The following is a 13,750-nucleotide window of genomic DNA, read 5'->3' as shown; positions in this document are numbered from 1 at the left end:
TTAGTGTAAAGGACTTCCATGGTAACATTTAAAAAAATACCACTTGGAGCTACGATTCTCTACTAGAATTATCCAATTAAGTAATACAGTATAATTATTATTTTAGTGGAAAACTAATATCTACTTAAAAGTATTGTTACTTATCACTGTAACATCACTGTGAATTTTTGTTTGCTTATTGCTTTTCTTTGTTTTGTTTTGTTTTTGATGTTAAGGAAATCTGCAATATTGTGGTTCAGGATTTGTCCCAAAGACTAACTTTTATTTCCTTTTCTCTGCCTTTTTTAAACATAAAAGTAGGAATTCATATTATCCATTTCATTCTAAAACACATCCAGATATCAAAAGTTTAAATGGATGATAGTTTATGAGGAGACTTTTAAAAAATGTGATCCAGTTCATTTTAGTATCAGTTAAACACGAGTTAAGTAATGTTGTCTCCCTTCCTTGAGAAATTCCATTCCCATGGTTACTTTGTGTAGGACCCAGACAGACCTTCTTGTGGGACAGCTTGAAGTTCTTGCAGCATATTCTGGTCTCAGTGGATGATCTCCTTGCTGTGAGCTCGCTCTGTTTCCCTGAAGATGATACACCCTAGACCCCTAGACCCATGCTCTCAGCATGTGGCAGCCATTGGCCACATGTGGCTATTGAGCCCTGGAAATGGTGTTAACTACGACTGGGGGCATGCAGTTTTACAATTTTTATTTCATTTTGATCAATTTAAATTATTGATTTAAATTAGGTATGCAGTGTAAAATAAATTTACATTAAGCATACCTTTCTTGTTTTGCTAGGACTGTATTTGACCGTTGACATTTTAGCCTATGATTAAGATATGCTGCAAATGTAAAATACAAGATTTCAAAGATAAGGTATAAAATGAGAAAGTGGACCATCTCAGGGAAAATTTTTATTTTGATTTCATGCTGAATGATAAGATCTTGGATATATTATGTGAAATAAAATATACTATTAAAGTTAATTTCACCTGTTCCTTTTTCACTTTTTTAATGTGACGACCAGAATAGTTAAAATTACCTATGTGCTTTGCATTGTATTTCTATTATGTGTACAGCTCTGGTGGTTCAGATGGTGGAGACTCTGGTAGTTCTCTACACACAGGTGAACTTGGCAGTGAATTCACACGCGACTTAAAATTTCCTCTGTCGTTACAGATTCTTTCCTTTTCTAACTTAAGAGAAAATCCCTTATAATGCAGATTTCCCAAAATATGATTTTGGCAATGTTAATAAAGCTTCTCAGGGTTTTAATATGCCACATGCCATACATATCTAAACATTATACCCTGAGGCTGCTCCCCAGTTGATTTCCAGGGAGAATCACCACATACAGCATTCTGTGGATCAGATGATCAGGGGCACCTGGGTGGCTCAGTCAGTTAAGCAGCTGACTCTTGATTTCCACTGAGGTCATGATCTCAGGATCATGAGATTGAGTCCCTTGTCAGGCTCCCCACTCAGCAGGGAGTCTGCTTAAGAGTCTCTCCCTCTTCCTCTGCTCCTTCCCCCATCAAATAAATAAATAAATCTTTAGAAAACAGACAAAAAGATGATCAGATATTGGGGAGTGTAATAATGGTGATACTACTCATTTTGTTGCTTCTCGTCTATTCTAATGTCATTTGTGATATTATATAATGTCCCCATGGATGTGACATGTATATTTTATATTGATACTTTCCCCTGCAGCTAAATGGCCTTTTTCAGCTGGTTGAATTTAGATTCCTCTCTTTCCTTCTCTCATTCTGTCCTTCATCCTCAGACTCATCCTTGGCAGGTAAAAGAACAAATAACATGAGTAAATCAAAGAATGTGTGTGAGATTCCCTACCCCAGGATTTAGCACATAGATTTTCATATGCCAAACCTTTCTAATTCTTATTAGAAGCTTCAATTAAATATTCAAGACATTAAGTTAAATACCAGCAGGCATTCAATGCTTCTGATTCAAAAATTATTCCTGACTAATGAATATTAATTAATTCTCAGGTCAATTAACAAATATTTGTTGAGTTTACATTGTTCAAGGAACTGTGTTGTCAGCACTAGCGATTCGGCAGAAATAGAAACAAATGAAATTTAATAATCTGAACTCACAGAGAATAATTGTATCAGTGAATGAATGCAGTATATTTAGCAAAAATAGCCAATGCTGGTAAAGCATACAGACTTGTTCATTTATTATTTTGAGATTTCTATTCTGTTTCTTATGTTAAACAGGATATCTTACGTGCAACTGCAAAACAACCTTTTGTACATAATACAAGTAATAGAACGCTGAGTTTGTGTCTTATGAACTGCAAACTACAATTGAAAGATTTTTACATACTTCAAATTAGTAAAGAATATAAAATTACCTACTGAGAAACTAGATGGACTAGTACTTGATAGAATTTACATACTTTTCATTTTCTTGTACCTTTTACTCTTTTCAGAGTGATTTAACACATAATATCCTATTTGCTACCTGATAAAAAATGGGAAATCTGGGAATGTTTTTCACCATGCCACGGAAGAGAGTGGTTAAATTACTGGATAGCTCAGTCAGTTGGGTGTCTGACTCTTGGTGCAGGTCGTGGTATCAGGGTTGTGGTATTGAGCCCCATGTCAGGCTCTGCACTCAAGTCGGCTTGGGACTCCCTCTTCTTCTCCCTCTCTCCCCTCCCCCCTCAACACACTCTATCTCTCTCTCTAAAATACAAAATAAATCTTTAAAAGTACCATACTTGAGATTCAACTTTGTCCTTTTGTTAGAATTGAAAGCATCACTTACAGGAATAGCCTGAGCTCTTTCAATTGATAACTGGTTCACTTAAGTTTCTTCTGATTAGTAATCAGAACAGGGACAGTATTTGGTGAGACAAAATCCTTCTGTGAAATGTGCTGCTGATCCTATGCAGGAAACAAATCAAAAATAATTACATTTAGGATTAAGTATTTTACCTTTAAGTTTTCTTAACTTTAACTTTTTACAGTCTCAGTAGAGAGTCATATATACATTTTAACAGTGAGTTATTAGATTTAAAAAATGTCCAGAACTCTTCTTGAAGAAACACTACTCTTTCCTTAAGAGTTATCTTCCAGAAGACTGTTACATGACATAATTTTAGTTATCAGTGTCGAACAAAAGTGGAAGACACGGTGAGTTTGGATTATAGAATATGGGCATATGAGACTCTTCAATCCCTTCCATATATTAGATTTACACCAGGGTTTGGCCATCTTGCAAAAGTTTGGGCCATGTTGAAAAAATACTTACTGAGCGAGGTATTTGGGGAAATGGAGAAATAAGTAAAATACTCTTTGCACTCAGAATTCATAGAGTAGAATAAGGCAGAGTGAGGTAAAACAAATGTATAATTAACAAAACCAAAGGATGGATGTTCATTTCCTAACAGCTGGAAGAGAACCTTGTTTCAGTAGATTAGGAGAAAGGTCCCATCTGGTAAAAGCCTTGATCTTCACAAAATAAGCATTAAAAATTAGCTGCACAGGATGGCAGGTATTTACAGGTAGAGAAGGAACAGAATGTCTTACAAACAGAAAAGACCATGTGGACCTAAGGAAGAAAATGTAAATCATGATCAGCGTACAGCAAATAATGCTTTGATTATAGCATAAAGTAAGTGTAAGCATCGGGGCTCAAGATGGAAATTGAAGTCAAGTTGTAAAGGTTTTGACTATCGTGACACCTATTTTATTCAATGGACAATGAAAAAATAAAATTAGTGATGGAACTGTAGGAACATTTATCTGTCAGTAGAATGGATTAGAGTGGATAGAATTTGGAGAAGTATTGGTTTGGATGTAGACAAGTTTTGTGAGCACTGAAGCCAGCTTTCTTTGAGATCAAAGTCCTGGTGAGATTCATGCAGTTCGGGGAACTAGGCTGCATGGAAATATTTCCATCAATAACTTTTAAAAACATTCACAAGTAAAAGGTTTATTTAGATTTTATTTAGATTTTTAAATTAAAAAGATAATTTAATCATTTGATTCAAAATGTAAATGGCCTTGGAAAGTTTGAGTGGGGATTCCTTCACACTCAAGCACAAATCAGTTTAATCAATTTTCTTCTTCCCATCTGCTTTCACTGTAATTCCCCAGAGAGATATAATAATTTAGAATTGGGTACAATTAATAAAAAAAGCCTAAAGTAGTGACAGAGCAAAACTGGTAGAACTGTAGAACTTTGCTGTCATAATGGGAGATTTCAATATATGTCTCTCAATTACTGATAGGTCAAGAAAATGAAAAAGAACAAAAATAAAGAAGGTTTGAATAACAAATGTGATTTATTAAAAACTGCATAAAATTAGTGTTATATATAAACATTTTTTAAAACAAGATTTATTAATTTGAGAAGGAGAGAGAGTGGGAGGAACAGAGGGAGAATGGGAGGAAAAGACAGAATCTCAAGCACACTCCCTGCTGAGCCCTGACTTGGGGCTCCATCTCACAACCGGGGATCATGACCTGAGCTGAAAGCATGAGTTGGACACTTAGTTGACTTTACCACCCAGGTGTCCTTACATATAAACACTTTTTAGTTATGTATTATGCATTTACTTTTTAAAACCAACTATTAAGCTGTGCATAAAGCAGATCTCAACAAATCTAAGTAAATTTCGAAGAATTCATATTACACAATGACACGGTGGGGTAGCAGGGTTTAGTGGATGAGTATGGGCCCCTAAGTCCCACTGCCCAGTCTCAAACCCTGTGTCCTTCACTTACTGAAGACTTTGGGAAGATGAATATTCTTTTCTACCTATTTTCCCAACTGCAAATAGAGATCATAATAGTACCGACTTTATAGAGTTACTGGGAGTGTTCCATAAATTAACATATGGGATGTACTTGGTACAGTGCCTGGAACATGGTAAAATGATCTAAGAATTTGCTATTACCAAAAAGCATAGTTTTGTGCAGTACGGGTGCAATAGGGAAGGGAGTAGTCTTTTTTGAGCATGGCAAGACCTTGTCTGGATAGAGAGCCAGAATGGGAGTAGGGGTGGAAGGGAAAGTGTAAGATAAAGGGCAGAAGGGCACACAGTAACTGGGAAATGGAGAGAGGGATCAGGAAAATGGGGATGGGAAAAAAAAAGGCAAAATCCTCTCTGGTGTTGAGTGGGTTGGGTGACAGCGATGACATTGGACACAGGCTACACCATGTTGCTGTCCCTGGTTCTGTCCCTGGCAGCTCTGGAGATGTCTTTACAAATCCCAGTAGTGGCACCTTGGGGGATAATGACACAGGTGTGTCAGTGGTCCCCCTCCTTATCATCATAGGCCCCTCCCAGGCTGTGAGCCATGGCTTGACTCTGTGGGTTTAGATGTTCTCATGGACCTGGAACAGAGTACCAGTGAAGGAGCTTTTGTGCTTCGTAGGCTACTGAGCACAACCTGGTGTTGTATGTTTTTAGGCAATTTCATAATATCACGGCCAATTTTCTGCGAAGGCCAAATATTGTGCCTTTGAGTTTGGATTGTGGTATACATGTTCACAAATGTTCAGATAGAAAGTAGAAGCCGTGGTAGTCTTTTGGGCACGTTTATTACAGTAGGAACCTGTTCTATCTCAGAATGGAGCCACCTGCATGAAGAGCAGAACCTTTACTCTTCATTCAGTCTGATTTGGGAGAAATATGTGAACACTTGCTTGAAAGGCCCTGTTTAAAGAGTTATTACACTGTGTCCCTTTCCAATAGAATCTTGAGATGAAGCTTCAAAATTTTAGTGTATCTCCAGCAAAGATGTAGAAAATAACTCTGTAAGAACACAGACTTTCTGACGGCAACGTCCCAAGGTAAATAAGAGAGTAAACCCTAAGTGCCGTTGTGGATGAATTAAAGAACAATTGATCTCAAAAGTCTATGCTAAAACAAAGTGCTAAACAGTGAAAAATTGAGTGCTGTAATGGAATGTTTTTGTGTCATGTCTTCAGAGGAAACTTGACTTTTTTCTCCCCAAACAGAATATCTATTTCCTTTAGACACAGATTGAGTCATCAATATTTATTAAACACCTTGAGGTGAGCCCAGGATCTGAGTTATTGCCTGCCTCACTGGCTACAATAAATAATAAATATTGGCCCGATGTTTGAGAACAGGAATACCCTCATTTGAGGTTTTTTTTTTTTAATCAGAAAAAAAATAACATCAGTCATGATATTTTATAATTTTTTAGTTTTTTTTCTCTCTGAATCCCATTATGAAATAAAAAGGAGTGAGAAATCAGGTCGGGACAATAGGAGCTGCAGGGAGGATGTTAGATCTTTAAGAGGCTTCCATAATCTCCTGCAACAGTCTCATGAGCGTTTATGGAAACTGAGTGCTGGCAAGCTTCTGCCGTTTGTCTCGCCGGCTCCGCTGAGACTGACGTGCCAGCCGACTTCTCTCCTTGCTTCTTCTTCCCACTGTGTCGGGAGACTCCCTGCCTTTAGTCTTGCTCTGCCTCACTCTCTCTAGGTAGAAAGAAAATCTTGCCTCAGTAGTTATAAGAAAATAATAAAACCATGGGTTATCTTGTTTCTCTGTTATGTGTGTTCTAGTGGCAGTGAAGAGCTACCTTTGACTCTTTGGGCTGTGGAACTTCCCACGAAAGATTGGAATACCCATAGTGTCATGTTCGTTAGGGATTTCTCCTGATGTTCATAATGGTTCCAACCTACTCATGGCCGATGAGATGGTTATGAATATTAATGAAGGAGAATGAAAAAGCTGTACAGTTGAATCATTCATTTAGGAGTGTTGAGGGCTTCCGTGTGCCACCCACCGTGAGAGAGATGAAATGTACTAACAGATCCTTTCTGCTAAGTTCTTCTCGGCCTAGAGTGCAATCATAAGGTACCCTTAGAAACTTGAATTTGTCTGGGTATGGAGAGTATAATCATGCTAAACCTTGTTGTAGGAGGATATGCATGAATTTCCAATGGGAATTTATCGAACTTCAATAAAAATACCGCTTTCACAGAAAACAGATTTCTCAGGTTGGCATAACTAGCATTTTGTGTTCCTGTAGGCAGACCAAGGAGTGAAACTGAAGTATAATCTCAAGGTTGTTTCAAGATCATGGAAGCAGAGGAAGAAGCGTGAATTGCATGATTCACGTAGACCAGTGTGCTGAACTGGGCTATGGGCATGCGCCTGCCTTTTGCTGTGCTTTCTTTAATCACTAGTTCCAGGCTGATAAACGACACCTTTCTTCTGATTGGTAAATTCTTTATTTTGAGGTGTTAATGGCTTTGGCTAAGTTTTGGCCTTGGGGATATCATTTTTTTGAGACTTTGAATACTTCTTTATGCTTTCACAACAGTGACAGTAACTATCCTCAATTAATCACGTGCTTAATGTTCTCCAGGCCCCATTCTGGACTTTAAATGCATTATCTGTTTGAAGCCTCACAAGCCTATGGGGTATGTCTTCTTTCCTTTCTTGAAAATGAAAATGTTCATATATCAGAGGATTTAAAGAGTCTGCGAGATCTCACGTTGGATTAAACCCAAGTCTGTCTGAGTCAAAGCCTTCTCTCTCTGCTTACTTTCTGTGCTTCCTTCTCATAGTCATGCCCTTGCTTAACTGCCAACCAGGCTCCTTCTAATACATACACCTCTGTCTTTTCTTTCCCAGGCTCTCTGTTGCAGTCTTAACTCTGGGTGTCATTATTTGCTACCTAGACTCTTGGGCTAGCCTTCTACAAGGATTTCACAGCTCACTTTCCCGGTGCTAATCTACTTTACACAGTTGAAAGATCAATTTTCCTAAGGCACATGCAGGTCGTGTCACTTACCTTTTAAAAGAAATCATTAAGGCTTCCTGTCCCCTCCATAAAATAATCACAGTTCTTGGTCAGATATACAATATGCTCTGTGTCTACTGTCAGAGTCCCCTTTCTAACCATCTTCCTCCTAACCCCCTTTGCACAGCCCGTGGCCAGACAAACAGAAACATTCACTGTGTTCTCCATACAAATCTGCCCTATGGCCCCCATATATTTCTCATCCCTTTTACTTGGTTAGGAATATCCTCAACTTCTTCATGTCTATATCCCATCCATCACTCATGACTTAACCCTATGAGGTTTAACCTATAGTAATGGACTTGGGATATCATCTGTGGTTCCTTTCTTCTTTAAATACCCTCTCGTCTCAGTTGATGCTTCAGGTCCTGTCCCTCCCATGACCTTCCTTAGCACTGGATCTGCACTTCCATTACGGCCTCTATTACTGTTAGTATTATACCAGAGTGGTTTAAGTGTGCCTTTTCCTACCAGAATATAAGCACCTTGTCCCAGAAGTTAAGACCAAAACAAGGATTTGAGTATAAGCAATTTATTTTGGAGTTGATTCCCTTGTGGGGGCATGGGAGGTGTGAAGAGGGGAGGGAAGGATGTGTGTTAAGGAGCAGGTTGATGCTCTAAGAAACTGAGATTCAGTCCTCTGGAAATCTGTGAGACTTTTTGCGTGTTCCTGCCAGGGAGGAAGAAGCTGGGTTCTTTACATGCTAAGTTCCCTTTGGCACTGGTTGAGGGCGACGCCCAGGTACAGTTAACTCCCTGGTCCTCCCCACCTGGCCTGTGCAGTCTGAGCCAGGAAAGCCAGAGGAAGCAGTCAGAGACAGAACCACACGGTGTGCCTGGGAAATGTGCGTGCCAGGAAATGTGCGTGCCTGGGGAATGTGTGTGGGTAGGACTGACAGTGTCTGCCTCTTGCCTCCAGGGCAAAATTCTGTGGATTTATCTCTATATTCCCAGTGGTGTCCCTTATTCTTCACATGATGCCATTCACTCATTTGCTCCTTCATTTAAAAACGATCTATCTGGTGTCTATTAGATGCCAGGCCCTGTGTTCTGGGGATTGTGGCTATATCCACGAACAAGAAGGATATCAGTGCTGCTCATGTGAAGTTCACACACCGTGAGAAAGGGTCAGGAAAGAAGGAAGGAAATAAACAAACGGATGCTTCTGCACACACTAAGTAAGGGACACCTGTAAGCAAAATATTGTGTGTCTGTGCTAAGTTAAAGAAGCAAAAACTACATCAAGAGAATTTTTTTTAAATCCAGTTAGTATGTCTTCAGGATTGAGATGCATGCCAGTCAGCATGATTTTAAATGGCTGTCTTTTCACACTTAAATAAAAATACCTACCTTATTTACTTAAAGCATTTTTTTCAATTATTATATAGTGGTTTTAGGTATAGGAATTCAATAAGATTGCCTTTCAGGAAGACTGTATAAAAGTAGTTAAGCAGGTGCTCAATAGCTGTTTCTTATTAATGATGAAAGCACTTATCCTTTTTCATAACTTTATCCTCAAAACAATAATTAAATTAAAAATAAATTGATTCTGTCCTTGATCAATTTATGCGTTTGCAAATATTTCTCCTAGGAGAGGTTAAATTATTTTCCAATGTAGAATTACTATTTAGTAAGTTTTCCCTGTGAAATGGTAGGAAATATTCTAACCCCATTTGCCATTTGGGATACCAACACTCAGAAAAAGTCATTAAGAGTTGATGGAATTCAACATCCAGTTAGCACCATAATCTGATGTAAAGAATAGGTGTGGGAATTGTATGTCACATATGCCATTGATGAGTCTATATATATTGCCATGAATGAATTATCTTAATACTGATTTGATTTTATTGTTTTATAACTAATAAAATGCTACTCAAGGGAATGAATGTTATGCCTAGCATATAGTAGGAACACATTAACGTATACTGAATGAATGAATGAATGAATGAATGAATGAATATGATGGTCACTGCCACTCTGGCTCTTAAATTTAATCATATCTGGAATTGTTTTCTACTACTACCTTCATGTGCACCCACCCCCACTTCACCCTTTAACCCACACAAATAGTTTACCTTCTTTTGTTTACATTTTAAAGCATATGTGTTATCCCTCACTCATTCATACATATGCTGTAATCTTATTTTTCTGATTCCCCAAGAAAACTGGCAGGAACTAACAGACTATTCCAGCCAGGTGGCAAAGCATTCTTGGTCTAGTGATGCATGCCAAAATGTTGCCTATTTATAAAATGATCATGTGGACAAAGTGAGTACATTCACTAATATCTGAGCGTCATCTAGGTTACTAATCATTTGACTTATGGTAAAGTAGGTGAAGCTGATATGCAAACATTTTTAGCTTTATAATTACAAGTATTAATTTTATTATACTTAATGAATCTGAAAGATGAATAGTGATTAATAATACAATGACAGAGGCTATGTAATTTCAAGAAATTCAGGGTAAACGACATTTCACTGATTTTTAAGTATTTCTTCACTAATTCCCCCCAAAACCAAAAGTAGTAATTCAAAATCTCCATTCTTTAATCTCCAGAGATAAAGAGAGTAGATACAATGTTATCAACAGATACCTCACGGGTTGTGTCTATCCTGATTCTATTCTATGGCTTTGTTTCTATTCCTAAAGGGGTATTCTCATCCTGCATCTATCATTTCCAATGGGAAAATGCATAGTTTTCTATATTCATACATTCATTCATTCATGTGTTATCTGAGATGATATAAAAACATTATTTTTGGAATAGAATTTCTGCAAAGCATATATAAAGTCATAATGATTTGAATACACGGTGGAGTTCAGTTCCCCTAGGCCCTAATAAATAACACAGTTTACCTTGTACAATCAGTTTGGCATTAGTCCAGTAATACATTAGATATGTGTTTGTCATCATATGTTCCTGATGATTCAGTGAGGTCAGTACGAGCAGGTGAGAGTTTGTCCAATGTATGACCAGAAAAACTCTGCAGTCAGATTTTTGAGCAAACGTGATCTTTGATGATAAAATTTAAACTTCACTTTTCTTTTTGCAAATTATACACAGCCCTTTTGAAAAGGTATTGACTCCATTTCCAACTGCCTTTTTATTTACCCTTTTTAAAGTTGTAGGGGAAAGCTCTTACTAATCTGTTGTTATTGAGCAGACTGGTATTGTCATTTTGTCCTTGTGTATTCCCAAGTTACTGATTATTTGACCCAAGTTGAGTGTTAGGAGGATGAGAAAGGGTTTAGGGACAGGGAATGAGGAGAAGCAGGGAGATTGGGCAAAGTGCAGACTCATGTAAGACTCATACAGTTGCCATGCCTTTGGTCCAATGGAGGCTCTCCATCAAGGTCATTTTATACAGAAAATATAAAAGCTCATCAGAACAGAAAATGGTGACCTTTTATCCCAAGCAGACTTCTCATATGTAGAAATAAATATTAATTGAAAACATTTTTTCCTAAAAATTTTATTTATTTATTTGAGAGAGAGAGAGAGTGTGCGTAAGCATGAGCAGGGGGAGAGGCAGAGGGAGAGAGAAAGGGAGAAGCTGACCCTATGCAGGGCTTGATCCTAGGCCCCTGGGATCATGACCTGAGCTGAAGGCAGATGTTCAGCTGACTGAGCCACCTAGGCGTCCCTAATTGGAAACATTTTAGAAAGCATTATGGTATCCTTTCCTTTTGTGGCTGGACATAAATAAAATGTATATGCTATTAATTTTTTTAAGATTTTATTTATTTAGAGAGAGAGCATGAGCAGGGGGGTTCAAAGGGAGAGGGAGCGAGAGAATCGCAAGCAGACTCCAATGTTGAGCATGGAGCCTGATGTGGGGCTCAGTCTCAGGACCCTGAGATCATGAACCAAGCCAAAATCAAGAGTCAGATGCTTAACCAACTGAGCCACCCAGGCACCCCACTATTAACAATGTTAATAAGAATTCTTAGTCAAAAAAATTTCTCAAAAATATCATCAAGTTTCTCCTAGAAACAACACTTGAATGAGACCTATGATAAGTAGGTGATGCTGATTTACATTTCTCATTTTGTTGACTTTACACAGTAAAATAGGGCTGAATGCAGAGATTTATATTTTTAAATGTTTTAATGTTGCACCTTAGTATCAAACTGACTGAAATAGTACCATTTTCCCTGCTTCTTCTGTGCTCATATTTATGATTCTGCAGAAATTTTGTACTGTCCAAGTGACTTAATCTGTCTCCTCCCAAATCATACATGAATGCATTTTGTGTTCTTCAGAAAGAATATTCTGACCTCTACATTAAAAGAAGAAGGAAATTGTTTCTGCCAGGCACACAAATGGTACGATGGATCACTTGCAATACTTTAGAGATAACTGATACCTTATACAAAAATGTGAAAAGAAATCTACAAGGAATTAGGAAATGTGTCTCTACTCTGGTACTTTTAGCTCCTCTGAAAGTTATTTATTAAAGAAACTAAATACAATTTAGTGTTTTATTTTACTACTTTTTCAAGAAACCAGCAAATCTTTTAGGATTAAGAAAAAAATGAATATAATATAGGAAATGTAAGTGGTTAACAAACATGGAAATTGGTCACATATCATTATCAAGTTATACAGATTGTATTAATAGCGATTCTCCAGTTTGTCCCCTAGTTTGGAAATCAATTAGTTTTAAAAATGAGCATATCGGATGCAGTTTAGGATCCAGTGAATGGGAACTCTGCTTTGCACTGGAATGTGGATAAAACCTATTTCAAAAGTCATTTGGCTCAGTAAGCTTATAAATATTCATCACTTTTGACCCAGGAATTTCATTTATTGTTAGTTGCATAATAGAAGCAACAGCAGATTGTTGAGAAATGGTCTCATGAAATCATTAATAATAATCACAAAAACAGGAAACTACATAATGCCTAATAGGGGGTTCCTGGTGCTTCTTACGATCTACTGTCCTGCAGTTATTAACAGTGCTGTTCACAAGGACTTAATAATAATACTTTAATTTTTTTAAAAAGATTTTACTTATTTATTTGACAGAGATAGACACAGCGAGAGAGGGAACACAAGCAGGGGGAGTGGGAGAGGGAGAAGCAGGCTTCCCGCAGAGCAGGGAGCCCGATGTGGGGTTCGATCCCAGGACCCTGAGATCATGACTGGAGCCGAAGGCAGATGCTTAATGACTGAGCCACCTAGGCGCCCCTACTTTAATGTTTAGAACAAAGAAAGGTCATGGAAAGGTTGATGTGGTCCTCAGCTGGCTACTAAACTGGTTGACCAGACAAACCATGAAATTACAGTTCATGGAATTATATGTAACTAGAAATGCAGACCTGTTCCAGGGGTTAGGACAGGCCTTTGAGGTCTCTGGGTCTCACTTGCCAAGTCAGTATAGAAAACATGAGCTTAATTTGGTGGGGTGGCATTCATTTTGTTTTTTCTCTTTTAAATTTTGGAGAAGGGTCTTGCCTGCCTCTACATGGGCACTTCTTTGTTAGCCTTTATGTTGCTCCTCGATCAGTGCCTCTTAAAACTCACAATTAGCCCATGAGTCTTTGATTCCCTCTGGCTTTTTTCATAACTTGTTAACTAAAAGCACTAACTTAAATGACCAGAATTTGTAAGCAGCAGGATTGAGCTGAAAAAACGGACCATCTAAAACCCTTCCCATTTGAATGGTGATCTAACACCCAAATTGAACAGTGGGAATGTAACATGTCACTTGGGGCCACGCTCCATACTTGCAGGTTGTTTAGAGAACTAACAGTAGGAACATTTTGAAGAGAGTCATAACTAAGCACAAAGGAATGAGTAGGTTTGCTCCTTATTTGTGCGGATTTACTCCTGCCTGTGAGTTGCAGCATCTTATTTTCAGGGAAACCTACTGACAGCAGCAATAGAAAGGGTGTAATCAACCTGTGGGAACAATCCAA

This window comes from Callorhinus ursinus, unplaced genomic scaffold (genome assembly GCF_003265705.2).
Source record: "Callorhinus ursinus isolate GAN/ISIS: 27379988/994484 unplaced genomic scaffold, GSC_fseal_2.0 scaffold79, whole genome shotgun sequence".
Taxonomy (NCBI): domain Eukaryota; kingdom Metazoa; phylum Chordata; class Mammalia; order Carnivora; family Otariidae; genus Callorhinus; species Callorhinus ursinus.
Note: the sequence above shows the minus strand (reverse complement) of the source record.